Source organism: Rana temporaria, chromosome 3, assembly GCF_905171775.1.
Source record: "Rana temporaria chromosome 3, aRanTem1.1, whole genome shotgun sequence".
In the NCBI taxonomy this organism is placed as follows: domain Eukaryota; kingdom Metazoa; phylum Chordata; class Amphibia; order Anura; family Ranidae; genus Rana; species Rana temporaria.
The window spans coordinates 421,802,383-421,815,154 of record NC_053491.1 but is presented as its reverse complement, the minus strand read 5'-3'; the positions used below and the strand labels follow the sequence as shown (position 1 = coordinate 421,815,154).

The 12,772-nt window shown below is 44.3% G+C and overlaps 1 long non-coding RNA gene across 1 annotated transcript; it reads left to right on the top strand.

The window, feature by feature from the left end:
• Positions 1-2,620: 2,620 nt before the first annotated feature.
• Positions 2,621-11,087, top strand: LOC120930901. Its single transcript, XR_005747776.1, has 2 exons — positions 2,621-3,042; positions 10,613-11,087. It is a non-coding gene; the product is annotated as an uncharacterized LOC120930901 (long non-coding RNA).
• The last annotated feature ends 1,685 nt before the right edge of the window (positions 11,088-12,772 follow it).

The following is a 12,772-nucleotide window of genomic DNA, read 5'->3' as shown; positions in this document are numbered from 1 at the left end:
TTTTTTGTTTGTGGGGAAGATTTTTGTCTATGACCATGGGAAAGCAGATGGAACATACCCTTAATACTTTAAATAAATAAGAAACAACAGACAACTTGTTGGACGATAAAGGCCGCGAGTGTTTATTATTGGTTTCAAAGGTAAATAGTTAAATAAATAAATAATTTAAATATTTACATAAATAAATAACTTTAAAATAAGCCTTACAGCTAACCTAGCCACTACGGCCCAGGCTGCCAATAAAAAATTACCCAGCTTACGTAAAGACCATAGCACCAGCTGATAAACATATTTATTATTATAACACATACTCATGTAACATAAATAAAAGCTAGTCCCCCTTTGATAAACAAAGGTGACCCTACCACATAACAAACACTGCGACAAAGTTATATGTGTGAATAAAGGGGAGGGGGGGTGGGGAAAGAACACCACAGCTCCTAAGTCTTCTGAGGCGAATGAGCCTGAGCTGGACGGAACCCCGTTTAAATAGCCCAGAACCAGGATGGTTCTGGCCAGTTCAAACCGGATTTTCCCAGGCTTTCTACCCCAGCTGCAGAGGTCATCTGTCGGGCAATGAGCCCGCCAAAATTCCCCTGCAGTAAGAGGTCAACTGCAGGGCAAAAGAGCCCGCCAATTCTCCTGAGGGAAAACTGTTCCCTCAGGGAAATTGGACCCATAAGGGTCCATCGCTTTCCCATGAGGAAAAGGGGGGCAAAGGCTGCCTTCCCCCTTTTCCTATCATTCTGGAGGAACGTTCTGCCTGCGACAACAGATAATGGGGGAGTTCTCACCGGTATAGGAAACCATGCGATAGACAGCAATACCAACATTGTCAAAAGTTCTATAGCTCCCTCACTGAACTATAAATGTGTTTTTGTCTGTACCCTCATTGGAGATTCCCCACCATGTTCTGCCCTATACTAAGTATGGCAGCGTAGTACAAAGCAGAGGTATAGTACCCATATACAGTGCAACCCGGAAAGTATTCACAGCGCTTCACTCTTTTCCACATTTTGTTATGTTACAGCCTTATTCCAAAATGGATTAAATAGAAAGATGTGTGTTTGAAATCTTTGCAAATCTATTTAATTTTTTTTTTAAATCCCCCGTAAAAAGGTATTCACAGTCTTTGCTCAATAACTTGTTGAAGCACCAATTACAGCCTCAAGTCTTTTTGAGCTTGGCACACCTATTTCTGGGCAGTTTCTCCCATTCTTCTTTGCAGGACCTCTCAAGGTCCATCAGGTTGGATGGGGAGAGTTGGTGCACAGCCATTGTCAGAGCTCTCCAGAGATGTTCAATCGGGTTCAAGTCTGGGCTCTAGCTGGGCCACTCAAGGACATTCACAGAGTTATCCCGTAGCCACTCCTTTGTTATCTTGGCTGTGTGCTTAGGGTCGTTGTGCTGTTGGAAGATGAACCTTTGCCCCAGTCTGAGGTCCAGAGCGCTCTGGAGGATGTTTTCATCAAGGATGTTTCTGTACATTGCTGCATTCATCTTTCCCTCGATCCTGACTAGTCTTCTAGTTCCTGCCACTGAAAAACATCCCCACAGCATGTTGCTACCACCACCATGCTCCCCTAAGTTATGAGCAGCACCTGGTTTCCTCCAGACATGATGCTTGCCGTTAAGGCCAAACAGTCTCAATCTATCATACCAGAGAATTTTGTTCTCATGGTCAGAGGCAGGGCCGATCCTCCCTATAGGCTCACTATGCAAGCCGCTTAGGGCCCCGCAAAGCTGCGAAGGGCCCCCCAAATTACTAGAGGCCCCGCCTAAACTCCGACAGCAGAACACCCCCTCCCCCGGCTTCTCAACTTTCTTTAATGTGACATGTCACTGTCGTCAGCGCCCCCCGCTTCTCATTTTTAATGTGCTATGTCATTTTGCTTCTGGCCCCAGGGAGGTCAGGATCGGCACTGGTCAGAGGTGCCTTTTGGTAAACTCCAGGTGGGCTGTCATGTGCCTTTTACTGAGGAGTGGCTACCATCTGACTACTCTACCATACAGGCCTGATTGGTGGAGTGCTGCAGAGATGATTGTTCTTCTGGATGATTGTTTTTCTGGAAAGTTCTCTCTCCACAGAGATGCACTGGAGCTCTGTCAGAGTGACCATCAAGTTCTTGGTTACCTCGCTGACTAAGGCAGTTCTCCTCCGATCGCTCTAGGAAAAGTCCTGGTGATTCCAAGCTTTTTCCATTTACAGATAATGGAGGCCACTGTGCTCATTGGGACCTTCAATGCTGCAGAAATCTTTCTGTACCCTTCCCAGATCTGTGCATCCATACAATCCTGTCTCTGAGGTCTACAGACCATTCTGTTAGCTGTGGGACCTATAGACAGGTGTGTGCTTTTCCAAATCATGTCCAATAAACTCAATTTACCACAAGTGGACTCCAATTAAGCTGTAGAAACATCTATGGATGATCAGTGGAAACAGGATTTACCTGAGCTCAATTTTGAGTGTCATGGCAAAGGCTGTAAATACTTATGTACACGTGATTTTGTTCGTTTTTTATTTTTAATAATTTTGCAAAGATTTTAAACAAACGTATTTCAAGTTGTCATTATGGGGTATTGTTTGTAGAATTTTGAGGAAAATAATTACTTTAATCCATCTTGGAATAAGGCTGTAACATAAAATGTGGAAAGAGTGAAGCGCTGTGAATACTTTCCAGATGCGCTGTATATACTAGATCTTCTGTGCCTTTAGATGTAGATCCTCCAATGAGAATACTATTGCCTGTGGTGGTGCATATGTACTAGATTTGTGGCTTTTATTGCACATCCCCCCAGTAGTATATTGCAGCCTATAGAGGGGTAATACACACATATGTACTAGGTCTGTTATGCCTTTCACTGCACATCATCCCAGCAGTATATTACAGTCTACACAGCATGTTCTGTGACTTGTTTTTCCATAGGTTCTGAAGAAACCTGAAGAGTGTTAAGCAGATGTCGTGTCTCCACATCAGAGCCCGTATCCAGACTGCTCTCATGTACATACTGTACGTAGCAGCACCTGCTAGTTGTTATAAGGTAGGACAGACAAATATTCATTTTCCCTGACTGAAGCTTCTCCAAGCAATCTGAAGAGGTCTGCTGGAATCTAGCACATAAGCACATAGATTATTAAAATGGATCTATACTTAGGTTGAGTTGATTGCAAACATGGAATGAATAAATAGAAAGCAAAAGAATGTCTAAGGCCCCATGCACACGAGACGCTATTACAAACGCCTCTAATCTCAGCTTTTCAAAGGCAAAAACCGGCATTTAAAACGCCAGTTTTTGCCGCGAATTGCGCAGCGATTTGCAGCGTTTTACCGCGATTTGCGGCTGTCAGCGTTTATCCCCAAAACACTGTAGACCCTCCCCAAGCTCAGAATCAAACTATTTGTGCCACGTTTAGCGGCGTTTTGCCGCGATTTGCGTCTAAAACGCAAAAGCTGAAAGCTTCTGAACCCAAAATTTTGGGTTTGGAAAAACGGCCCTAAACCCAACTGCTTTGAAACGCCAAAAAACGTGATCGTGTACATGGACACATAGGATAACATTAAATGTGTTCAGGGGCAGTTGAAAAAAATGCCCAAATGCCTCTGAACTCGAGTTTAGCAGCGTCTCGTGTGCATGGGGCCTTAGAAAATTAACTTTTCCAGGTGAAAATGCTGCCCCAGGCTCCTTTCAGTGTTGGCCAAATATCTGTTGATCATATGATCTTTGCTATAGAAGAGGATCGTTTGATCCTTGTCTTCAGAAGAGAACATATATTACTAAGGGCTCATTTACACTTGCTTGGGCTTCAACACACATTAAAGCGGAGGTTCACCCAAAAACCATCTATATCAGACCAACTTCTTTATACTTCTAACATGTACAGTCGCATTTTTTTTTTTTTTTTTAAGCTGTACATACCGTATAATCTATATTTGAAATCTGGCTTCCGGGTACTTCTCCCCGCGGGAGTAGGCGTTTCTATGCTGAGGAGGAATGTCCTGTGGGAGGCTGCCCAGATGATCGACGTCTGTTCAGAAAAAGTTTCCCCCGGCGGATAAGGCCCCGCCCCCCGTATTGCGTAGGCACGCCACGAGTCACGGCGTTTCCAAACATGAAGAAGCTCTATACGGCGCCTGCGCAGTCAGCTCTACACGGCTCCTAGTCGGTGCACAGGCGCCGTATAGAGCCGACTCGCAGCTCTGCATGTTCGGCTTCTTTCGGAAACGCCGTGACTCGTGACGCGCCTACGCAATACGGGGGGGGGGGCGAGCCTTATCCACCGGGGGGAACTTTTTCTGAAAGGACGTCAATCATCTGGGCGAACTTGCTTCAAAACAAGGCTTCGGACAGGCTTTTTCCTATTTACACCTTGCTTTTGCTCGGCTTTGTTTTGCTTTGCTTTGGCTTTGCTTCAAAAATTATACCCCATGCCACATTAGTGCTGCTTCAAAGCGTCTTCAAAGCCTCCAAAGAAGTCTATGGCAAAGCTTGTTTGAAGCCCCATGAAGCCTTCCGAAGCCTCATTGAAGCCTTATCAAAGCCTCATCGAAGCACCAAGCAAAAGTAAGGTGTAAACAGGACTGTAACATAACCATTTTATTTAGTGACAGGAGCTTTGACTGGCTTTCAGAGAGCTTTAACAATGCGTGTCCGAAGCCTTGTTTTGAAGCAAGTGTAAACTATCCCTAAGCCCTGGTTCACACTGGTGTGTTTTGACATGCGATTTGACATGTCAAATCGCATGTCAAATCGACAGCATTTGCCGTCAATGGCACCGTCCTAATCTGTGCGACGCCGCATATGCGGCGTTGCACCGATTTCAAAAAGTAGTTTCTGTACTACTTTTTGAGATTTCAGCCCGCGATTTACATTGTCTCTGTAATTGCAGTCTCTGGGCTAGATTCAGAAAGATAAGTGTATCTTTCTGCGGGCGTAACGTATCTCAGATACGTTATGCCGCCGCAAATTAGGACGCAAGTTCCGTATTCAGAAAGAACTTGCGCCCTAAGTTACGGCGGCGTAAGGTTTGTGGGCTGGCGTAAGCCCGCCTAATTCAAATGGGGATGATGTGGGCGTGTTTTATTTAAATGAATGGTGACCCCCGCGTATTTTACGTTTTTTACGAACGGCGCATGCGCCGTTCGTGAAAGAATCCCAGTGCGCATGCTCGAAATTCCGCCGCAAATCGTCATTGCTTTCGACGTGAACGTAAATTACGTCCAGCTCTATTCGCGAACGACTTACGCAAACGACGTAAAATTTTCAAAATTCGACGCGGGAACGACGTCCATACTTAACATAGGATACGCCTCAGTGTGAACCTGGGTTTAGGGCTTATTTACACTTGCTTCGGCTTCAACACACATTAACGGCTAGTTTACCCTTGTTTCAAAATGAGGCTTTCGGACAGGCTTTGTTAAAGCTCTCTGAACACCAGTGAAAGCCCCTATCACTAAATAAAATGATTAGCTTACAGTCCTGTTTACACCTTGCTTTTGCTTTGGCTTTTCTTCCAAAATTATACCCCATGTAGCTTTAATGGTGCTTCAAAGCGTCTTCAAAGCCCCCATAAAAGTTTATGGCAAAGCTTGCTTGAAGCACCTAAAGCTTTTGAGAGGCTTTAATTCAGCTTTAGCTTCACTTTGTTTTGGAGAGATTGCAGGTATGAGATATCCACACACACATTGCACCTGTCAAGCTTCAACAAAGCTTCAAAAGAGCATCACTGAAGCTTCAACAAAGCATCATTAAAGCTTCATTGAAGCGTTAATAAAGCATCAAAAACACATCATAAAAGCATGTTGAAGCGGTAGACGATGTAATGTCTGTTGAAGCCGAAGCAAGTGTAAATGAGCCCTTATGCCCTGTACACACTATCGGTTCGTCTGATGAAAATTGACCGATGGACCGTTTTCATCGGACGAACCGATTGTGTATGGGCCCCATCAGTTTTTTTCCCATCGGTTTTTTTCATATGGTTAAAAAAAACGATAGAAAAAAACAATCGTCTGTGGGGAAATCCATTGGTCAAAAATCCATGCATGCTCAGAATCAAGTCGACGCATGCTCGGAAGCATGAACTTCATTTTTCTCTGCACGTCGTTGTGTTTTACCTCACCGCGTTGGACAGAAGTTTTTTTCAACCCGATCATTAAAACAATGTTGCCTACACACGATCGTGAAAAAAAATGCTCTAGCAAAGCGCGGTGACGTACAACACGTACGACGGCACTATAAAGGGGAAGTTCCATTCGGATGACGTCACCCTTGGGGCTGCTTTAGCTGATTTTGTGTTAGTAAAAGACGATTCGCGCTTTTCTGTCTGTTACAGCGTGATGAATGTGCTTACTCCATTACGAACACTAGTTTTACCAGAACGAGCGCTCCCGTCTCATAACTTGCTTCTGAGCATACGCGGATTTTTCACGTTGTTAAAGCCCACACACGACCATTTTTTACAACCCGAAAAACAACGTTAAAGCAGAGGTTTACCCTCAATATCAACTTGACCTTATTCAGACCTGCTCTATATTTACTACTACCTTCCGCTATCCGCAATTTTTTTAATTAGTTCCGTACCTTAATTCTGATGATAATAGCAGCTACTTCCTGCGATCCCTCCCGCGGGAGTGGGCGTGTCTCCCTTTTCCACAGCGGCCCAGTGTTTCATGGGACAGCATCGCAGAGTGTGACGCTTTCCAGGAGACGATTCCTAAAAAAGAAAGACGAGATATCGCGAGATTTTACTTGTCACATGACAAGGGAACCAGGTCACGTGACGAGGGCAGATCTAATTCCGCCATTTTACTCGATGGCAAACAGGTGAAATCAGGCATTATACACCTGGAGACACTCGGAGAAGAAGCCATTGCAGTGCATGTCGTCACAACGGGGCGTGACCTTTTCATTACGCCGGCCATTGTGATGGCAACAGAGAAGTGTTGACGGCGCTGCTCGCCGTCAACACTGCTCATGTGCGGGATAGAGCGGTGAATGCTGGGATATCCGCATTCACCGCTTCCCGGAAGCATTTGCTTGTGGGCTTCACGCTGCCCACAAGCAAAATGGAAACGGGCAGAAGAAAATTTTAGAAAGTCACATTTCATGGCGAGGGAGAATGCAGGCCAGTAGCGACATTAAATATATGAGTACTATTTTTAATACATTACAAGAGTTTAATTAACCAAAAAAAAAAAAAGTCCGGACCGCGGGAACCCCCAGCTTTCAAGACGTCGTTAAAAAATAGAGCATGTTCGAATTTTTTTTTGCCCATTTTTCAGAACCCAAAAAATGCTCTGAAGCCCACAGACGATCATTTTTAATGACATTAAAAAAAACGTCATTTTTTACAACCCGAAAAATGATCGTGTGTACGCGGCATAAGACCCTGTAGATATAAGGGGGCATATCCACAAAGGAAGTACGTCGGCGTATCTACTGATACGCTGGCGTACTTTCAAATTTCCCGTGTTGTATCTTTGTTTTGAATCCTCAAAACAAGATACGACGGCATCTGGGTTAGATCTGACAGGCGTACATCTTCGTACGCCTTCGGATCTTAGATGCAATTCTTCGGTGTCCGCTGGGTGGCGTTCCCGTCGTATTCCGCGTCAAGTATGCAAATGAGCTATTTCCGACGATCCACGAACGTACGAGCGGCCGTCGCATTCTTTTACGTCGTTTCCATTCGGCTTTTTTCGGCGTATAGTTAAAGCTGCTATTTGGTGGCGTATGCAATGTTAAGTATGGCCGTCGTTTCCGCGTCGAATTTGAAAATATTTTATTTTGTTTGCGTAAGTCGTCCGTGAATGGGGCAGGACGTAATTTACGTCCACGTCAAAGCAATGTCGTCTTTGCGACGTCATTTAGCACAATGCACGGCGGGAAATTTAGGGACGACGCATGCGCAGTTCGTTCGGCGCGGGGACGCGCTTCATTTAAATGAAACACGCCCCCTACTCGCCGATTTGAATCACGCGCCGTTACGCCGCGAGAGATACACTACGCCGCCGTAACTTACGGTGCAAATTCTTTCTGGATTCAAAGCTTTGAAAGGTAAGTTACAGCGGCGTAGCGTATCTCACATACGCTGCGCCCATGCAATTGTACGTGAATCTGCCCCAAGGGGTCTATATGAAGCTCAGTAATTCAACCCACTGCAATAGCAGGTTTGGGTGGAATGGCCCTAAAAATGCCATTTCTGATCATACTAACAATCTAGATAAGTGAATGGAACTTTAAAAAGAATTCTAGAACCAAGAAAAATTGTGAAATTAGACCACCCAGCTTAAAACATAACTTGTTGTTGTTCCCCTGGCCATGATTCCTTGTGAATTCCTTAGCTTCCCACCACTCGGGTCCCAGGCCTCCATCTTTAAGAACTCCAGTCCAGGGTGTAAATCTGTAACATCTGAGATCTGGACCTTCTTCAGTGTAAATTCCTTGGCTCCCCATTGCAGGGGTCCAAGGTCTTCTTCGTTGGATCCGTGTTCTGGCCATAAATCTGACATGTTCTTTGTGTTGGAGACTTGTGGGCTCCTTTCCTCTCACTGGGCAGAAATACCTGGCACAACAAACATGAAATGAATACATTATTTTCTTGAGCAATCAAAATCACTGAGAATTTTTTTTTTTTATGTAAATATTAGACACAACAATGTTCCCAGCAGACACACAAGAAACTGGAGGCAGAGTCATGTATAACATTACACAGGAAACCATTTACTGCTTAGCTGTTATTGCACTATGATTGTCTCCATTCAAAACATTCCTTCTGCAACATTCCAAAAGTTCAAGAAACTAAAGTACAGATGTGAGCCAGCCTTAGCTTATCAGATACAAACAGGCAATGTTTTTATCACGCAAGGAAGCTTCTCTAACTACAACTCCCAGCAGACACAGCTGTGTAGTAAAAAGTCTCCGCCTGTTTTCTTGGGATTTTCTCCATCATAGAAAGTGTAATGATCTATTTATATAGGATTTATTCACGGCTGTTGTGAGGAAGCTTTGCTCCTCTATAGCTTGTTGTGTATTGCCGAACTTCAATTCCAGTTTTCTAGTTGCTGTGCATCTGGACTCTGAGGGCCAGATTCATAAAGAGTTACGCCGGCGTATCAGTAGATACGCCGACGTAACTCGGAATCTAAGCCCGTCGTAAGTTTAAGTGTATGCTCAAACTGAGATACACTTAAACCTAGCTAAGATACGACGGCCTGCGCCATCGTATCTTAGGGTGTAATTTTTCCGCTGGCCGCTAGGTGGCGCTTCCATTGTTTTCGGTGTAGAATATGTAAATGACTAGATACGCCGATTCACAAACGTACGCTTGCCCGTTGCAGTAAAGATACGCCGTTTCCGTAAGAGATACGCCGCGTAAAGTTAAAGCTGCCCCCTAGGTGGCGTAGCCAATGTTAAGTATGGCCGTCGTTCCCGCGTCGAAATTTGAAAATTTTACGTTGTTTGCGTAAGTCGTCCGTGAATGGGGCTGGACGTAATTTACGTTCATGTCGAAACCAATGACGTCCTTGCGGCGTGCTTTGGAGCAATGCACACTGGGAAATTCCACAGACGGCGCATGCGCCGTTCGGGAAAAACGTCAATCACGTCGGGTCACCAATAATTAACATAAAACACGCCCCCTCATCCTCATTTGAATTAGGCGCGCTTACGCCGGCCACATTTACGATACGCCGCCGTAACTTAGGAGGCAAGTGCTTTGAGAATACAGCACTTGCCTCTCTGACTTACGGCGGCATAGCGTAAATACGATACGCTGCGCCGCCGTAACAATGCGCGGATCTACCTGAATCCGGCCCTGAGTTTTTTTTTCTGCCACCACACCACTCTGCACCTAACAACATGTGCCTGCAAAGAGGTCCTGTCATTCTTTACATATGCAGTAGGTGCCCTGTCCTTTTCTGCAGTGGGTATCACAAACCTGGGCTTATCTTCTGCTCCACTGTCTTCTCTACAGCAAACCTTTTTATTTCAGACACACACAATGATTAACAATGTTACAGTGTCCTTTAGTGTATAGTGGTATTTATATGCATTAACAACCTCACATCTCCATATCCCTGTATCCCCACAATGCCCAGTAACCACCTGTTGGCTCACCATATTTATTCTTTGTCTTTTGTTCTTCTATACCTTCGTAAGTGTCCCATTAAAATCACAGAAGGTCAATGCAGAGAATTTAGTGAATTGCCTGTGGGGTATTTGCTCATGGTGCCTCGGCTAGGATAAAGCCTGGCTATATAAAGTCATTCCACTTTGCCTTACACCCAGAAGCAGATTGTATGTACAGAACAAATGACAGGTCACATGAATTTTCCTGCCTTATACTCCTGTATTATGGGAAACCATGATCAACTGCAGATTAAAATGTTATAATAAGGATCCTGTTTACATATCTTACAGAAATCCAAATGTTCTGTTTCTTTTCATAAGAGGCAAGGATTTTTTTGGGACGTATCTTTTTATAACCGAACTAGAAACTTGAAAGTGATTCCTTGTAGTGGGGCTGTGTCCGCACTCCAAGGGTTGATTTCTCATTTAGTCTAGGGGAGAGTAAAAACACTTTTACTTACCTGATCCTCCACTCCCCTGGCAGGTGGCCCTCCTCCGTACTCCAACAGCGGACTGTCTCTGAGCATCATCCTCTTCAATGCAGGGATATGAACCATGCACTGGTCTTGATGACATCAGGACCTTTAATCTGACGGATCTTGGGGCAGAAGATGCTGTGGAGACTGGTCTAGCAGTGCAGAGGATCAGAAAAGTAAATCTACTTTGAGCAGCACCACTGCAAGGGATAATTTTCATGTTTGTTTCCCAGAGATTGGGAAGCCTAGGGCTCTGAGGAATAGGGGATTCTCCCTCGAAACTCGTCAGCAGTGCTCTGAGGAAGAGGAGATCCCCTTTGAGATGCGTCAGCCGCTTGGACAGTCTTTTCATGTTTGGGACTTGCCTAGGTGACCAGGATGCTTCAAATATATTGTGTACTTTGATGTGCCTTATTGCCGATTGTTGTTTGTGAGTATGCATCTGTCTTTTTTTTACACAATAAAGCTATCACAAAGATAATGCGCTAGGTTGGTGTGCGGCGCCCTCTGTTACTTGTTTTTCTTTTGTGTTTTCCCAGCCTGCAGGGGTCAGCAAAACCAGTGCAAAACTTGGATCTGCTGAAGAATATGGATTGTCTTTGGCTGGTGCACCCCTCTTGAGTCCAGGAGATTTGTCTTGTGTTCCCAGAGATTGGCTATAAAGTTGAACTCCAGGCAGAATGCTAAGCACATTTAAATATATTTGTAAACCCTCGTGCCTATAAAAAGGATTTGCAATTCTGTTCACACTTGTACTTTAGACTCCCCTGTCAGACAGTACAGACAGGTTGGTAACCTCTACCTCACTGTATAAATCAAATTGTTATATTCTGGGATCAATAAGTAAAGACACCGCATCCCATAATATGTAGACAACTTACACAACCAGGGGATTTTTAGGGTGTCAAGAAATTATATATGTAGAAATAGTATTAAATCTCTAAAAATAGATTGTTTTTACAAATTCACTTTAAAACCCTAATTTCATAACATTTATAGAAATTATTTAAGGCATCTCATTGGAAGATTTAGATGGTACAGATACTTGTACACTACCCACATACATTAGGGGCCAGATTCTGAAAGGACTTATGGCGGCGCAGCGCCATGTACGCTGTCATAAGTCCTAATCCGACCCGTCGTATCTATGCGCCTGATTCTTAGAATCAGTTACGCATCGAAATCCATTAGATTCCGACAGGCGTAAGTCTCTTACATAAAACACGCCCCCCTGATCCAAATTTGAATTAGGCGGGCTTACGCCGGGCCGATTTACGCTACGCCGCCGCAATTTACGGAGCAAGTGCTTTGAGAATACAGCACTTGCCCGTCTAAGTTGCGGAGGCGTAACGTAATTTGGATACGTTACGCCCAGACAAAGATACGCCGCTGACTGAGAATCTGGCCCTAGATCTCTACCATCCACCTGTTAATGCAAAATACATCAAGTTTATTAAAAATGAGATGATGACAATGTGTTACATGTTACTAAGAATCGAGTCTGCTTTCTTACACTGCATGAGATTAACAGCTAGAGTAAGTATACATTTATCAAAATTGGATCACATATTCAATATACAAATATACATCAAAAGCATCATCCATTGAATCCAATATCACTTACATATGTAAGGCAAGAAGCAGCCTTGCTTCTGAAAAACATTTCGTACATAGTCACCATCTTACTGTTAAAGTAGAACTAAAGGTAACATTTTTTATTCATTTTGGTAGATTAAGGGGGAGGGTTATAACCCCTGCCAGGTTTCTTTGCCATCCTGTGTATTGTCCATGTATTACGTGTGCATTTTGTGTAGTGTGTGTATATTGCATGTACCTTGTGTGTATTGCATGCAATGTGTGTGACCCTTTAAGACACATGTGTCAAACCACTTTATGTGGCCCTTGCACCCAGGGGGAGTGGTGGAAGTAAGCTGTGGATGACATGTGAAAGAGAGCTGAACCCTGCACACCCCTAAACCCTGCACTCTGTATGTAGTGCACTCCTCAACCCTGCACTCTGTACACAGCGCACACCTGAATTCTGCACTCTGTGCATAGGAAACCTCTGAAACTGAACACTATAAATAGGGCCTCCCTGAACTCTGCACATAACACACTCCTGGTATTTATTGCGTGTGTAACACTACCCCCGTAGGAGCTGCTGGCTT